Source organism: Macaca mulatta, chromosome 7 (genome assembly GCF_049350105.2).
Source record: "Macaca mulatta isolate MMU2019108-1 chromosome 7, T2T-MMU8v2.0, whole genome shotgun sequence".
In the NCBI taxonomy this organism is placed as follows: Eukaryota; Metazoa; Chordata; class Mammalia; order Primates; family Cercopithecidae; genus Macaca; species Macaca mulatta.
The window spans coordinates 78366783-78383221 of record NC_133412.1 but is presented as its reverse complement, the minus strand read 5'-3'; the positions used below and the strand labels follow the sequence as shown (position 1 = coordinate 78383221).

The window sequence follows — 16439 nt, the reverse complement described above, 5'->3', positions numbered from 1 at the left end:
TCAGGTGGAAATCTCGTTAAGTGCTCCAAGGACCCTTGGTTTTATGGGTTTGTTTTTACAGCCCCCAGCAGCCTTGGCTAGGATTTCATTCTAAAATAACATTTCCTCTCTGTAAAAAATGTCTTGTTGCTCCAGGCGCTGGGGCTCAGTGACCCTCATGAGTTTCTGACTGCAGGAGGCCGAGGGGTGAACTGGAGGTTTGCAATTTATGTCAAATATGCACACAGGGACACACAGTTTGATCTGTCCCTTCTGCCTCCTCTTTTTTCCTACATTACTCTCTTAGAAGATGAGATGATGACTCCTGCTGTGACTATCCTGACAGTACCCCCATTCAACAATTCAGAATTAGCAGTAGATGTATAGTAAATTTGTTTTTTTCCTTTTAAATAGACTTTATTTTTTTCTTAGAACAGTTTTAGGTTCACAGCAAACTTGAGCGGTAAGTAGAGTTTCCATTACACTCCCTACTCCAACACATGCACAGCCTTCCTCCATTGTCAACATCCTACACCCAGAGTGGTACATTTGTTACACTGATGAATCTACATGGACACATCATTATCACCTAAAGTCCATAGTTTGCATTAGGGTTCACTCTGATGTTATGCATTTTATGGATTTGGACAAATGTATAATGACATGTATCCACCATCATAGTACCCTACAAAGTAGTTTCCTGGCCTTAACAATCTGTACTCCACCTATTCATCCCCCACTCTCTTCCTAACTCCTGGCAACCACTGATCTTTTTCCTGTCTTCCTATTTCTGCTTTTTCTAGAATGTCATACAGTTGGAGTCTTACAACAGGCTACATACAAAGGCTACAGCCTTTCCAGATTGGCTTCTTTCACTTAGTAAAACACACTCAAAGTTTTTCTGTGTCTTTTCATAGCTTGATATCTCACTTCTTAGGACCTGATTATTTGGTGCAAAATCATATTCCCTTGTCTGGATCTACCACAGTTTATTTATCCTTTCACCTACTGAAGGACATCTTGGTTGCTTCCAAGTTTTGTCAATTTATCTTTGGGTAAATAGTAAGGAAAATGATTGCTGGATATATGGTAAGAATATGTTTAGTTTTGTAAGAAACTGCCAAACTCTCTTCCAAAGTGCCTGTACCATTTTGTATTAACTACCAGTAATGAATGAGAGTTCATGTTGCTCCACATCCTCACCAGCATTTGTTTTTTTCCGTGTTACGGATTTTGGTCATTCTCGTAGACATGTAGTGGTATCTCGTTGTGTTAGTTGGTACTTTCCCAATGACGTAGGATATGGAGAATCTTTCCATGTGCATATTGGGCATCTGTATGTCTACTTTGGTGAATTGTCTGTTCAGACCTTCGGCCTGTTTTTAATCAGTTTGTTTTCTTATTGTTGAGTTTTAAGAGTTCTTTGTCTATTTTGGATAACAGTCCATTATCAGATGTGTCTTTTAAAAATATTTTCTCCCAACCTGTGGCTTGTCTTCCCATTTTCTAACAGTGTTTTAGACAGAGCAGAAATTTCTAATTTTAATGAAGCCTGGCTTATCAATGATTTCTTTTCTTTCTCTCTCTTTTCTCTCTCTCTCTCTTTCCTTCTTTCCTCCTTCCCTCCCTCCCTCTCCCTCCCTCCCTCCCTCCCTCCCTCCCTCCCTCCCTCCCTTCCTTCCTTCCTTCCTTCCTTCCTTCCTTCCTTCCTTCCTTCCTTCCTTCCTTCCTTCCTTCCTTCTTTTTCCTCACTCTTGTCGTCCAGGCTGGAGTGCAATGGTGTGATCTCAGCTCACTGCAACCTCCACCTCCCGGGTTCAAGCAATTGTTCTGCCTCAGCCTCCTGAGTCACTAGGATTATAGGCGCATGCCACCATGTCTGACTAATTTTTTTGTATCTTTAGTAGAGACAGGGTTTCACCATGTTGGCTGGGCTGGTCTTGAACCCCTGACCTTGTGATCCACCTGCCTTGGCCTCCCAAAGTTCTGGGATTACAGTCGTGAGCCACTGTGCCCAACCACAATGAGATATTTTATGAATTGTGCTTTTGGTGTTGTATCTAAAATGTCATCACCATGTCCTCACCATGTCCAAGTTCATAAAGGTTTTCTACTATGTTATCTTCTAGAAGTTTTATAGTTTTGCATTTTATATTTAGGTCTGTGATATTTTTTGAGTTAATTTTTGTGAAGGCTATAAGATCTGTGTCTAAATTCACTTTTGTTTTTTTGCATGTGGATGTCCATTTTTTCCATCACCATTTGTCAAAAAGCCTATATTTGTTCCATTGTATTGCCTTTGCCCCTTTGTTAAAGGTCAGCTGACTAAATATATGCGGGTCTACTTGGGGGCTCTCTATGCTGTTCCACTGTTCTATTTGTTTATTCTTTCTCTGATACCACACTGTCTTGACTATTGCAGCATTAGAGTAAGTCTTGAAGTTGGGTAGTGTCAGTCCTCCAACTTTGTTCTTCTTTAAGATTCTGTTGGTCATTCTGGGTTTTTGGCTTCTCCATGTAATGTGACAGTTTCCCTATTATGGCCAGGTTACTTAAGGGTGTATGTCTGTTGCCTGAATCCTGAAGACCAGGTGATAAGCCAAGGCCATGGTGCCCAGCTGAGGAGCAGGTATGTCTGAGAACCCAAACATCTTGGAGAGTGTTTGAGAGCCTACTAAGGAAAATAGTCCCATCCCACATACACAGTAGGAAAAGAGTCAGAAAATTAACTTAAAAGCACCTTATGGATGGGAGTTCAGCACGAATCTCTGAAGCTGCCCTGCTGCCATCCAGGAGTGCCTCACATGTAAGTCTTGATAAACTCATCTACTCACCAAACTGGACTTTTCCAACCCATTCTTTGGTCTCTTGGCTCTCTACCAGTTTAGGGGAAGGTTTTTAAAAATATGATTTGGGGTTTTCCTTATAATACTTCATATATATATATATATATATATATATATATATATATATATATTTGAGATGGAGATTTATTTATTTATTTATTTATTTATTTATTTAGAGATGGAGTTTTGCTCTTGTCACCCAGGCTGGAGTGCAATGGCACAATCTCTGCTCACTGCAACCTCTGCCTCCTAGGTTGAAGCGATTCTCCTGCCTCAGCCTCTTGAGTAGCTGGAATTACAGGTGCCTGCCACCAAGCCCAGCTAATTTTTGTATTTTCAGTAGAGACAGGATTTTGCCATGTTGGCCAGTCTGGTCTTGAACTCCTGACCTCAGGTGATCCACCTGCCTCGGCCTCCCAAAGTGCTGGGATTACAGGTGTGAGCCACTGCACCTGGCCTCATATAAATTTTAGAATTAGTTTGTTGATATGCACAAAATAACTTGCTGGGATTTTGATTGGTATTGCATTGAATTTATAGATCTACTTGGAAAGAATTAAAATCTTGGCAATATTGAGTCTTCCTATCCATGAACATGGAATATCTTTCCGTTAATTTAGTTGTTTTGTTTTCTTTTGCTTTGTTTGTTTTGAGCCAGGGTCTGGTTCTGTCACCCAGGCTGCAGTGCACTGGTGCAGACTTGGCTTACTGTAATCTCTGCCTCCCAGGCTCAAGTCAACCTCCCACCTCAGCCTCCCAAGTAGCTGAGGCTGTAGGCATATGCCATCATGCCCAGCTAATTTTTGTATTTTTTGTAGAGATGGGGTTTTGCCATGTTGCCCAGGCTGCTCTTGAACTCCTGAGCTCAAGCCTGCCCATCTTAGCCTACCAAAGTGATGGGATTAGAGTCATGAACCACCTTGCCTGGCCTCCATTAATTTAGTTATTTTAAAAATTAATGTTTTCAGCGTTTTGCAGTTTTCCTCAAGTAGATTATATATCCTTGACATCCTTGCCTGGCTCCTGATGTTAGTGGGAAAGTTTCTGGCTTCTTATTAAGTAGAATGTCAGCTGTAGGTTTTTTTGGTAGATGTTCTTTACTGGTAGAGGTAGTTTCTCCTCTATTCCTACTTTTCTGAGAGTTTTTACCAAAGATTTTATCAAAGTATTTTACCAAAATATTTCATTTTGGGGGTGCTAATGTAAATAGGTGTTGGATTTTGCCAAATATGTTTTCTGCATCTGTCAATATGGTTGTGTGGTTTTTCTTCTTTAGCCTGTTGATTAAGTGGATTATATTAATTGATTTTTGAATGTTGAACTAGCCTTACATACCTGAGATAAATCCCATTTGGTCTTGGTGTATAATTCTTATTATATATTGCTGGATTCAGTTTGCTAACAATTTGTTGAGGATTTTTGCATCTATGTTCATAAGAGTTATTGGTATGTAGTTTTCTTTCTTAAAATGTCTGGTTTTGGCCGGGCGCGGTGGCTCAAGCCTGTAATCCCAGCACTTTGGGAGGCCGAGACGGGCGGATCACGAGGTCGGGAGATCTAGACCATCCTGGCTAACACGGTGAAACCCCGTCTCTACTAAAAAAAAAAATACAAAAAACTAGCCGGGCGAGGTGGTGGGCGCCTGTAGTCCCAGCTACTCGGGAGGCTGAGGCAGGAGAATGGCGTGAACCCGGGAGGCGGAGCTTGCAGTGAGCTGAGATCTGGCCACTGCACTCCAGCCTGGGTGACAGAGCGAGACTCTGTCTCAAAAAAAAAAAAAAAAAAAAAAAAAAAAAGTCTGGTTTTGGTATCAGAGTAATTTTGGCCTCAAAGAATGAGTTAGGAAGTACTCCTGCTGATTGTATTTTCTGAGAGAGATTTTAGAGAATTTATGCAATTTCTTCCTTAAGTGTTTGGTAGAATTCATCAGTGAACCCATCTTGGCTATTACATTTTATTAATTTATTTTTAATTCATTTTGACTAATATCATTGCTACCAACTTTGTTTAATAGTAATAGTCCCTTATAACTGTATAAAGTAATAGTACTTTATAACTCATTACCAGAGTGGGCAAAACAGGTTACATGATTTGTGGGGCCTGGTGCAAAATCAAAATGGGGCCCTTTGTTTAAAAAATATTAAGAATTTTGAGATGGCAATAATAGAGAATTACATCAAATGTAGGGCCCTTCTAAGCATGGGCCCTGCATATCTATAAAAGTCAAATGCCTTGAAGCCAACCCTGACGGTAGGGTCCAGAAAGTGAAGCCTAACAGGGATGGGAAGTCCTTTTGAACTTAGGAAGGAACTAGCATTTATTGAGCATTTACTGTGCCTGGCACATTGTCATAATAGGTGTTTAATGAGTATTTATTAAATAAATTCTAGTGAATTCTCACAACCACTCTATGAGGTGCATACTATTTCCCCAATTTTACTGATCTAGCATCTGAGGCTTGGAGAGGTAAGGAAATGTGCCTAAAGCACAATGCTAGGTACCAGCAGAGTGACAATTCAAATCAGAATTTTCTGAGTTTTAAGGCCATACCCAGGCCAAGGCAACATGCTGAAGATTGTGCCTGCAAAAGCTCAGGGGAACTTCTGCCTGTGGAAGACTCACGGAGAGCGGTGATACATCTGAAAGCTTTGGGACTAATATGGAGGTAGGTGCTGTAGGGGGATGGAAAGACCAAAGCAGGTCAGTTAAGTGGTGGAGGAAGGTGCTTACAGGTGTAGTGGAGGAAAATAGTAATCAATCTGGAAGCCACAGGACACGCTCTGTTATCTGCCGTCGCCTTCAATTTCTTCTTGGAAGAGGTGAATTGTATATTCTCTACTCATAAAGCCTCCCACCATTACAGTCTCTATCGGACCTGCCTCCAGACAACCAATATGCCCTGACATAATGTCTCCCCAAAGCAGAAATGTTCTTGGATCGAGCTCTCTAGAGGAAAGTGCTTTCGGCCTTACATCTCAAAAAGGTTGGGTTTCTTTACCCTGTCCCAAGCTCCATTCCTTTTTCCCACCCTTGGAATGGAGAACTGTTGCGACTCAAATAGAAAGGCCTTTGGTGGGGATGGTTTTGCTCTCCCTCACCTCTAGGTCTGAGTTCAGTCTTCCCGTCATATATTTCTACATCACTGTGGGATTTTCCTCCACATGGGTCACATGGTGCTTAATTTCCCTGTTTACTTGTCTGTGTTCCTAGCTGGCCTGAAGCCAGCATGACATCAGGGATTTTACGTTTTGTTCAATGTCATATTCTCAGCACATAGTCATGCCTGGCACACAGGATGCACTAATAAATGTTTGTTGGATACTGAATGAATGGGGCAAGGGACTCTCCAAAGGCTTTCCCAGCCTCATAGTCATCACTGTAGTGATTGTAGGTTCAGAACCCTGATTTCTCGGCAGGTGGCCAGCAGATCATACCTCAGATTTGGTCACATGTTAGCTGAACTCCTAGAAGCTGATGAAAATGTATGGATTTATCAGAAATATAACTTCCAAGGAGACCAGGCACAGAGATCTTCCAGTCCAAAACATTTTCTCTCTGTATGTAGTTTATATACTTGGTTGGAAAATTTTGTGTAAGACATGGAGCTTTCCATAAAGAAGTCAACATTAAGAAGTCTGAACATTTATCTCCACAATTGGATAAAACTCCCAGTAGGCTGTCATTTCCTGGAGGTAGGACATTGTTCACCAAACAGAGGTACCTAAGGCATTGTTTAATTTTGCTTTTCTGACTCTTTTCCTCTCTCTCTCTGTCTCTATTTTTTAATGTGTCACCAACCTCCCTTCTGTTAACTCTTCTTTCGCTTTTTTTTTTTTTTTTTTTTTTAGATGAAGTCTTACTCTGTTGCCCAGGCTGGGATGCAGTGGCACGATCTTGGCTCACTGCAACCTCTGCCTCCCGGGTTCAAGTGATTCTCCTGTCTCAGTCTCCCGAGTCGCTGGGATTACAGGAGCATGGCACCGCGCTTGGCTATGTTTTGTAATTTTACTAGAAACAGGGTTTAATCATGTTGGCCAGGTTGGTCTCAAACTCCTGACCTTAGGTGATCTGTCCACCTCGGCATGCCAAATTGCTGAGATTACAGGCATGAACCACCGTGTCCAATCTCTTTCACTTTTTATTCTTAAATAATTTTAGAGTTATGGAAAGTTGCAAGAATAGTAGAGAGAATTGATGTGTGTTTTTCAGTTTCCCCTAATGCCAAGTCTTTACATAACCATAGGTCAATGTTTTTTAGAAATAGAGACGGGGTCTCACTATATTGCTGAGGCTGGTCTTGAACTCCTGGGCTCAAGAGATCCTTCCACCTTGGCCTCCTAAAGTGCTGGGATTAATTACAGGCATGAACCACTGCACTCATTATTTAATTAGTCCCCTGTTGATGGATGTTTAGTTAGCTTTCCATTGTTTTGTCTCTCAATGACATGGGAATGCATTATGTCACCATAAAGGTGCAAGTATTTATTGTAGGGTAAGTTCCTGGAGGTGAAAATGCAGCCAGAGGGCATGTGCAGTAGTAATTCCCACAGATGTTAATGCCATCTCCTTATTGAAGCTTTACTAATCTGCACTCTCATCAGTAATACAAGAGGAAAGCCTTTTCCCCTTATTAACATAATGCACCATCAGATGATTTGCTCCTTGCCAACCTAATCAGTGAAAAATAATATCTCAATGTAGTACATTTAAGTAATTTTTATTGACATATAACATAAAGAAATACGGACCAGCTGGGCACGGTGGCTCACGCCTATAATCCCAGGACTTTGGGAGGCTGAGGCGGGCAGATCACGAGGTCAGGAGATCGAGACCATCCTGGCTAACACAGTGAAACCCCGTCTTTACTAAAAACACAAAAAATTAGCTGGGCGTGGTGTCGGGTGCCTGGAGTCCCAGCTACTCGGGAGGCTGAGGCAGGAGAATGGCATGAGCCTGGGGAGGCAGTGCTTGCCGTGAGCTGAAATCATGCCATTGCACTCCAGCTGGGCGACAGAGTGAGACTCCATCTCAAAAAAAAAAAAAAAAAAAAAAAGAAAGAAATATGGACCAAAAAAACCCCCAAAAAACAACAAAAAAAGAGAAATATGGACCAACAAGTATATGGCTCCATTCATTTCCACAAAGTGAATTAATCTATAACAGCACCCAGATCAAGAAATAGAATTTACCTAGCCTGGCATGGTGGCGGGAGCCTGTAATCCCAGCTACTCAGGAGGCTGAGGCAGGAGAATCGCTTAAACCCGGGAGGCAGAGGTTGCAGTGAGCTGAGATCGTGCCATTGCACTCCAGCCTGGGCAACAAGAGCAAAACTCCGTCTCAAAAAAAAAAAAAAAAAAAAAGAAGAAGAAGAAGAAATAGAATTTACCAGCACCCAGAAGTCTTCCCTTATCCTCCCACTCTCTGGCCCTCAAAATAAACACTCACCTAACCTTTAACACCTTCAATTATTTTGGCTAAAATTCCAAACTTTATGTGAATATAATCATCCATGTGTCCTCTTCTTTCACTCAATATCTCAGTGAGTTTTATTTTACAATTAAGTTTATTATGAGTGCAATTGAATATCATGTCATATGTTTTATTTTATTTTATTTTTTATTTTAAAATTATTTTTATTTATGTATTTTTTATTATACTTTTAAGTTCTAGGGTACATGTGCATAACGTGCAGGTTTGTTACATATGTATACTTGTGCCATGTTGCTGTCATATGTTTTAAAAGCCATATCTTTTTTGAGAGACAGGGTCTTGCTTTGTCCCCCAAGCTGGAGTACAGTGGTGAGATCACAGCTCACTGTGACTCATAGCCTCAAACTCCTGAGTTCAAGACATTCTCCTGCCTCAGCCTCCTGGGTAGCGGGGACTCCAGGCATGTGTCACTATGGTTTTTGTTGTTGTTATTATTTTACAGAGATGGGGTCTCACCGTATTGCCCAGGTTGTTCTCAAACTTCTGGGCTCAAGGGATCCTCTCATCTAGGCCTCCCACTGTGCTGGGATTATAGGCATGAGCCACCACACTCAGCCAAGAGCCATTTTCCTAAATTCTCTTTTCTGTGAACTCTCTATTCATATCCTTTGGCCATATTTCTCTTGGGCTGGTAGTCTATATTCTTATTGATTTATAGGAGATCTTTATATATTAGGAAATTCATCTTTTGTCTGTGATATAAGTTGTGAATATTTTTTCCTAGTTTATCATTTGCCTTTACCCATGGTGGTTTTTGCCACATTAAAAAAAATTCCTAGGTGGTTGAATGTATTAGTTGTTCGGGGTTTTTGAGGTTTGTGTCATATTTCGTAAGGCTTTTCCTATGCCAAGATTATTTTTTAACTACCTATAATTTACCTAGTTTTTGGTTTACATTTACATCTTCAAACCAATTGGTTGTCTTTCATTTCTTTCTTTTATCCTCTAGGAAAACCAGAAAAGATGACTGTTTTTCATTTCTAAGTAAATTGTAATTTTATTTTTAAATTTTCTCCTAACCTGATAGTTATTTAGGAGAATATTTTATTTTTCTAAGCAGATGATAATTTGGTTATCCTTTTAAAAACAATTACTAATCTTAAATATTATTTCAGCTGGGCGCGGTGGCTCACGCCGTTAATCCCAGCACTTTGGGAGGCCAAGGCAGGTAGATCACGAGGTCAGGAGATCAAGACCATCCCAGCAAACACGGTGAAATCCCGCCTCTACTAAAACTACAAAAAATTAGCTGAGCATGGTGGCGGGTGCCTGTAGTCCTAGCTACTTGGGAGGCTGAGGCAGGAGACTCTCTTGGACCTGGGAGGTGGAGGTTGTGGAGAGCTGAGCTGGTGCCACTGCACTCCAGCCTGGGTGACAGAGTAAGACTCTGTCTCAAAAAAAAAAAAAAAATTATTTCACTGTGTTCAGAGATTGCAGCTCTTTATGACTTTTGATTTTTATAATTTATCCAGTTTTTCTTTGTAGCCGATGGCAGAATCAACTTTTTGAGAGTGTTCTCTGTATACTGTTTGTGCGTATGCACGTAGTTTTATTGAATTTATGTGTGTTTTTGTGTGTTTATGTCATTGCCCATTCAGGCTGCTATTATTTAAAAATACCATAAACTAGGTAGCTTAAAAACAACAGAAATCTATTTCTCATAGTTCTGGAGCCTGGAAGTCCAAGATCAAGGTGCTGACAAATTCAGAGTCTGGTGAAGGCCCTCTTCCTGGTGAATAGATGGTGCCTTCTCACTGTGTCCTCATATGGTGGAAGGGGCAAAGGGGCTTTCTGGGGCCTCTTTTTAAGAACACCAGTCCCAGTAATGAGTGCTCTGCCTTCCAAAAGACTTCACCTTCCTGAGGCAGGAGAATGGCGTGAACCCGGGGGGTGGAGCTTGCAGTGAGCCGAGATAGCGCCACTGCACTCCAGCCTGGGCGACAGAGCAAGACTCCGTCTCAAAAAAAAAAAAAAAAAAAAAAGACTTCACCTCCTAATATTGTCACATTGGGGGTTGGAGTTTCAACATGCAAATTTGGTGCAAACATTCAGACTACAGCAATATATATGTATATGTGTGTTTCTATATGTATATATTGTGTGTATACATATACATATGTATATGTATATGTACATATATAATGCGATTGCAATATATATTTGTATATGATTAAGTTTGATTGTGTTATCAAATCTTTACTTATTTTTGCTTACTTGATTGATATATATATAGCAAAAATCTTCTACTATGTAGATTTATTAACTTCACTTTGTTTTTCTATGGATTTTTGCTTCACATATTTTAAGGCCGTATTCTTAAGTGCATATGGATCCATTATTTTGACATACTTTAATTTTATATACAAGTTAATACATGAACTCATTCTCATTGTTAAAATGCAAATGATACAGAAATGCAAATGAAAAATTATTACTCAGTGCTATGTACATTAAAAGAACAATGAGATGCCATTTTTCACAACAGTTGGATTGGCAACATTTTTAAAGATTGAAAATAGTCAGTGATGGTAAGTGTGCAGGAGAAGTAGATACTCTCCTGTGTCGTTAGAGTGGAGTTCTTAGAACACTACTGGCACATGGTAAAAGTGCAATAAATGTTACCTCAACACAAATGCAACTATTGGGAGGTGACATTGAAAGTTTGGTAGAGACTAGCACAGTGTTCACCTAAAAAGCTTGAGTTGCCCTACATCAAATCCATTCTGCTGTGTCCCTGTTTTGCCTCCATGTGAAGAAAGTGCAATCTAAGTCATTGTTTCCTCTCCCAGCGATCAGGGCTGTGCAGAGGTTCTGGGTTGTTTCAGATGCCAAACTACCAGGCTGGTCCCTCTGTAGCTCCACAACTCCACAGGCTTCCCTGGACTATGCACTGTGCCATCTGCATAGCTCCTTCTCACCAGGGGATTCTGTGTCACGTGTGGGTTAAGGAACACTTGGTGAGGTCAGGAGCCTAGGTGCTTACACCCATCTGACATCTCACCATCCCCTTTGGAGCACTGCCGGTCTTTTTTCTTTTTTTTCTGAGACGGAGTTTCATTCTTGTTGCCCAGGCTGGAGTGCAATGGCATGATCTCGACTCACTGCAACCCCTGCCTCCTGGGTTCAAGCAATTCTCCTGCCTCAGCCTCCCAAGTAGCTGGGATTACACACATGCGCCACCATGCCCAGCTAATTTTGTATTTTTAGTAGAGATGGGGTTTCTCCATGTTGGTCAGGCTGGTCTCGAACTCCCAACCTCAGATGATCCACCCGCCTCGGTCTCCCAAAGTGCTGGGATTACAGGTGTGAACCACTGTGCCTGGCCAGGTCTTTGAGCAGTGGAGACTCAGAGACCTCTGTCTCCTTCCTAGACCCCAGAAAATCCTGCTTCTCCAACTTCACACTTCTCTTACTCCACCTTCCAAGACTCTTCACACAATTCCTTGTTCTGTGGCTTAACATTTTACAAAAGAGGGGAAGGGCTTTGCTTACTGACTGCTTCTGCTTTCTGTCTTGTTCCAAAGTGAGGAAGGGCAAGTTCTGCCCAGCAACTAGAATTGAGGGGGCAGGAGGGAAAACTAAAGGCAAACAGATAAAGTATAATATTTCAATATATTTTCCTGCCACAGCATGTGTTATTATTATTCTACCTGAAAGAATAACACCACTTTATTCTTTCCCAGCTCCCTTTGAGTATGCCTCTCCAACACACACACACACACACACACACACACACACACACATGCACACACATGCGCACTCCCTTTAAAAAAGACTGACTAGAACTTTCTCGCACCTCTTGGTGCAGCAGGGATCATATTCAATAGCTGCTAACTAGGCTCTCTTGCCCTGTCGCTCTCGAGTTTGTCTCTCCTGTAGGATCATCAAGGTTGCCTGGCAACCACCAGCAGGTCGGCCTTTCACATGGTTTCCTTAAAGAAAATGGCAAAGCTCTCGTTCCTGTTACAGTCCAAGCAATGCCTAATTAGTGTGAACCGGGAATCAATCGGAGAGGAGAGCGGGGGCTGGTGCAGGATGGTAAAAGGGTGTGAAGCACACAGAGGAGGGCCTGTTATGGGCACTTGGGAGCCGGTGCGATAATAGCCATACTTTCCTAAGGGTCTGTGTCTGAAAATCGCCCACTGAAAAAACCGTCATTTCATCTCTTGCCACCTCCGTGATGAAAATGGTGCAGGGCCCACAGCAAAGGGTTGCTTTTTAGGCTGATATCTGAGCTACCATTGAAGGAACAGGGGATCTTTAACCTGCACGAGGCTCCCTTCGAGGATAGGGGACACGAATATCTTCAAATATTTGGATGCTGAGAGTGCAGAAAAGGTATTAGACTGCTTCTGTTTGGCATGAGAGGGAAGCAAACGTGGGCTCACTAGAAAGGAGTGATTTTGTGAATGTAGGTGGGTCATGAAGGAAAGTAAATTCACTGCAGTACAGGCAAGCATGCTGGAAAAGGGTGTGCATGGGTGAGTCTAATGCCTTTGATGTGTCCACCCAGCACAGACAGGCTCTGGAAAACCTCACCTTGGACTGGTTTGTATTCCTGAGTGGACACAAATAGCACTGGGTCTGCCCCACTGTCATAGTTCAGGCTGCTATAACAAAACACCATAAACTGGGTAGCTTATACATAACAGAAACTGATTCCTCACAGTTCTGGAGGCTGGAAGTCCAAAGTCAAGGTGTTGGCAGATCCAGTGTCTGGTGAGGGCTTAATTTCTGGTTCATAAATGGAGCCTTCTACCTGTGTCCTCGCATGGTGGAAGAGGCATAGCAGCTCTCTGAGGCCTCCGTTACAAGGGCACTAATCTCATTCATGAGGGCTCCACCTGCATGACCTAATCACCTCCCAAAGGCTTCACCTCCTAATACCATCACACTGGGGATTAGATTTCAACAAATACATTTTGGAGGGGACACAAACATTCAGACCATAGCACCCACCCATACCCTGTGCTCTAAGGAACCACCACTCCCTGGTCCCCATTGGCAAGCATTGAGTAGCTGTTGATGTCCTTTGCATGCACCATGGGAATTCCAACCCAGTGTCTCCTGAACCCACAGGTATGGTTGGGGCCATGCTGCTGCTGAGGGCATTGACTACAGAGTCAGGGTTGGGATGATCTGAAAGGATGGACAGTAGAAAGGAGTGACTTACTCTTGCTGCAGTGCCTGGCAGCAGCTTCATGGGTCAGGTCAAGGCATAAAAGCAGGACTTCTGCAGTTGAAATGAGGAGCCAAGGCCAGGTGCTGTGGCTCACACCTGTAATCCCAGCACTTTGGGAGGTCAAGGCTGGTGGATCACCTGAGGTCAGGAGTTTGAGACCAGCCTGGCCAACATGGTGAAACCCCATCTCTATTAAAAATACAAAAAATTAGCCAGGCATGGTGGTGGACACCTGTAATCCCAGCTACTTGGGAGTCTGAGGCAGGATAATCACTTCAACCCAGGAGGCAGAGGTTGCAGTGAGCTGAGATTTCACCACAGCACCCCAGCCTGGGCAACAAGCAAGACTCTGTCTCAAAAAAAAAAAAAAAAAAAAAAAAAAAATGAGCGGGAATCCTGGGGTGGGTGAGAGGAGGTGGAGGGAGAGGACTGGGTGCCAAGCAACATCAAAGTTTATTTCAGGTGCTAGGTGTGACAGGGTAAGGTGAGGACAGGGGAAGCAGGAAAAGCCAGCTATTACATGGTAATGAGCATTGCCATTTGGTGTGTGTCTTCGATGTGCCAGGTGTTGCCATTTAATCATCTTAATTGCAACAACCAGTAAGACAGGCAATATCATCCCCACTTTGCAGGTGAGGAAACTGGGGAGCGGAGAGACCAAATAACTTGCCCAGAGTGATGCAGACAGTGGCAGGGTCAAGATGCAAATACAGATGTGCCTTTCTCCAAATTCTACCTCTTTTCCGCCTTGCTGCTGCCTTGCCCTGAGCAGCCAGATATCCAGCCACTAAGGTTACAGTGTGGACGCATAGCCTGGGCCCCTTGGTTGCGAGGGTGGTGTTGCTACTTTTGAGAGTTTAGTGTCACTCAATTGTGCCTTTTGTTTTTAAAAAACAGATTTTATTTATTTATTTATTTATTTGAGACCGAGTCTTGCTCTGTTGCCCAGGCTGGAGTGCAATGGCACGATCTCTGCTAACTGCAACCTCTACCTGCCGGGTTCAAGCAATTCTCCTGCCTCAGCCTCCCAAGTAGCTGAGATTATAGGCATGCACCATCACACTCAGCTAATTTTTGTATTTTTAGTAGAGACAGGGTTTCACCATGTTGGCCAGCCTAATCTCAAACTCCTGACGTCAGGAGATCCACCCGCCTCGGCCTCCCAAAGTACTGGGATTACAGGCGTGAGTCACTGCACCCGGCCTATTTTTCTTTTAAACTTATTAATAGGATAAGGAAGAGATAGCGAGAGAGTGTGAGAGAGAGAACACGGATAAAGGACACTTAAGTGTAGAGCTTGATGGTGTTTTATAAATGTATAACCATCATCTGGGCCAGGATACAGAACATTTCCAGCAGCCCCAATTGTGTTTTTCTTAACACAAATCAGAACTCAATTGGAACAGCTAAACATATACATTAATGGGTCACGTGCTGTCAGATAGCGCCTAACAAGATCTGCTAACGTAGGTACTGTGCTTTCTCCTCAAATGCTATGGTTTCCAGAGCCCAGAAGAGGGGATGAGGTGATTGTATTGGAGATAAGATTCTGAAGCCCAGCATTTGAGATGATTAATGATCCCCGGGCTGCTGCTCCAATTTAGTCTGATATGAAGAGAAGAAAAAGCTGTGGTTAAATTTCCCTGTTCCAGCCCCACTACTACGTTGCTCTGTTATCTCAGCGAGGTCAGAATCAACCTGTGTTTAAACTCCAGGGAGCCTTAGTGGTGGCCCCTAACTCTGCTACATTGCTGCTAGGGAGCCATCTCTCAACAAAGTAAAGAAGGATTTCTGAAGTGTTAACTGGGGACCCAGAATGCTGCCTTGCAGCCCATGGGGCTTGGTGGGGGGGACACTCATTCTCCCCAGCAGGTGTTCTGGGACTCCTGCAGCCCACTGCCTTTGAGGAGGTGGGCAAAGAGGCCTGCGTGGCCTGGTCTAGAGGATAAAAGTGCCAGATGGCCGGGCAGGTGTTCCGGCTGACTTAACAACCTTATCAGATGCACTGTGGGGCCCAGCCCCCAGCAGATAGTAATAATTTGTGAAGGTGGCAGGGGAAGGCATCTGCACTGCTCCCGTCCCTCCTCCCACCTCTTCAGCTTGCCCCATGTTGGTGAGAGGGCATCCAGTGGTTCACAGCAGGTGACTGTCCCTCTGCCACTATCATGCTAGGTTTCTGGCAGAGGTTGCTGGCCACATCCCTAGAAGGACCCTGGCTGTCTGTCTCCCAAGCTTGCCACTTATAGACTGGCAGGGGAATGGATTCTGGCAAGTCACCCCATGGCTGGCCACACGGACAGGTTCCTGGGAGAGTTGCCAGGGTGATTGACCTTACTGTGGTCACACTGAATGGCACTGACATTCCCAGGTACCTATACTCTGCTCTGGCCTCATGTGCTGGACCCAGGCCTCCAGCATTTCAGTTTTGTCACATCAGAGATGCTCAATGGGGTGGAGGAAAGACAAGAATAACTCTGGGTGGCCTCACTGATAGAAGAGGTGGCCAAACTTCATGCCTAATTACTGTGGGTATTGGTAACATACCACAAACATCAACTTTCTATTCCAAATGCTCATCCTAGCCATCTTGAGACAGAGGTCAGCTGCTTTATAAATATACCTAAAATTATATCTTTTTCCTGTATCCAGCCATTGATGACTAGGAAAACGATGTCCCCAAGGCCCAGAATCTCCCCGGCACCCCTGCTCCCATAAAAGACAGAAAGGAGCTTCCAGGTCAGGATGTTACCCTAAACACATGTGGTTTCTTGCTGCCCCTCTCAAAATTGCATGGTAAAGGCATGGACATACAGAAGGAAGTGGACACATAGTGATGAGGAACACAGGAGGAGAGGTCAGAGGGCAGAAATCCATCAGTAGTACTGAGCCAAAGTAGCTGAGTGCTCTTGGTGCTGCAGAGGACATAGTTGTCACATCCCCAG

The 16439-nt window shown here is 43.2% G+C and overlaps 1 protein-coding gene across 3 annotated transcripts in view; it reads left to right on the top strand.

Annotated features, from left to right (window-relative positions):
- The window catches only part of LOC106999277 (uncharacterized), a 43711-nt gene that overhangs the window by 16846 nt on the left and 10426 nt on the right, over positions 1–16439 (top strand). The window lies entirely within an intron of this gene.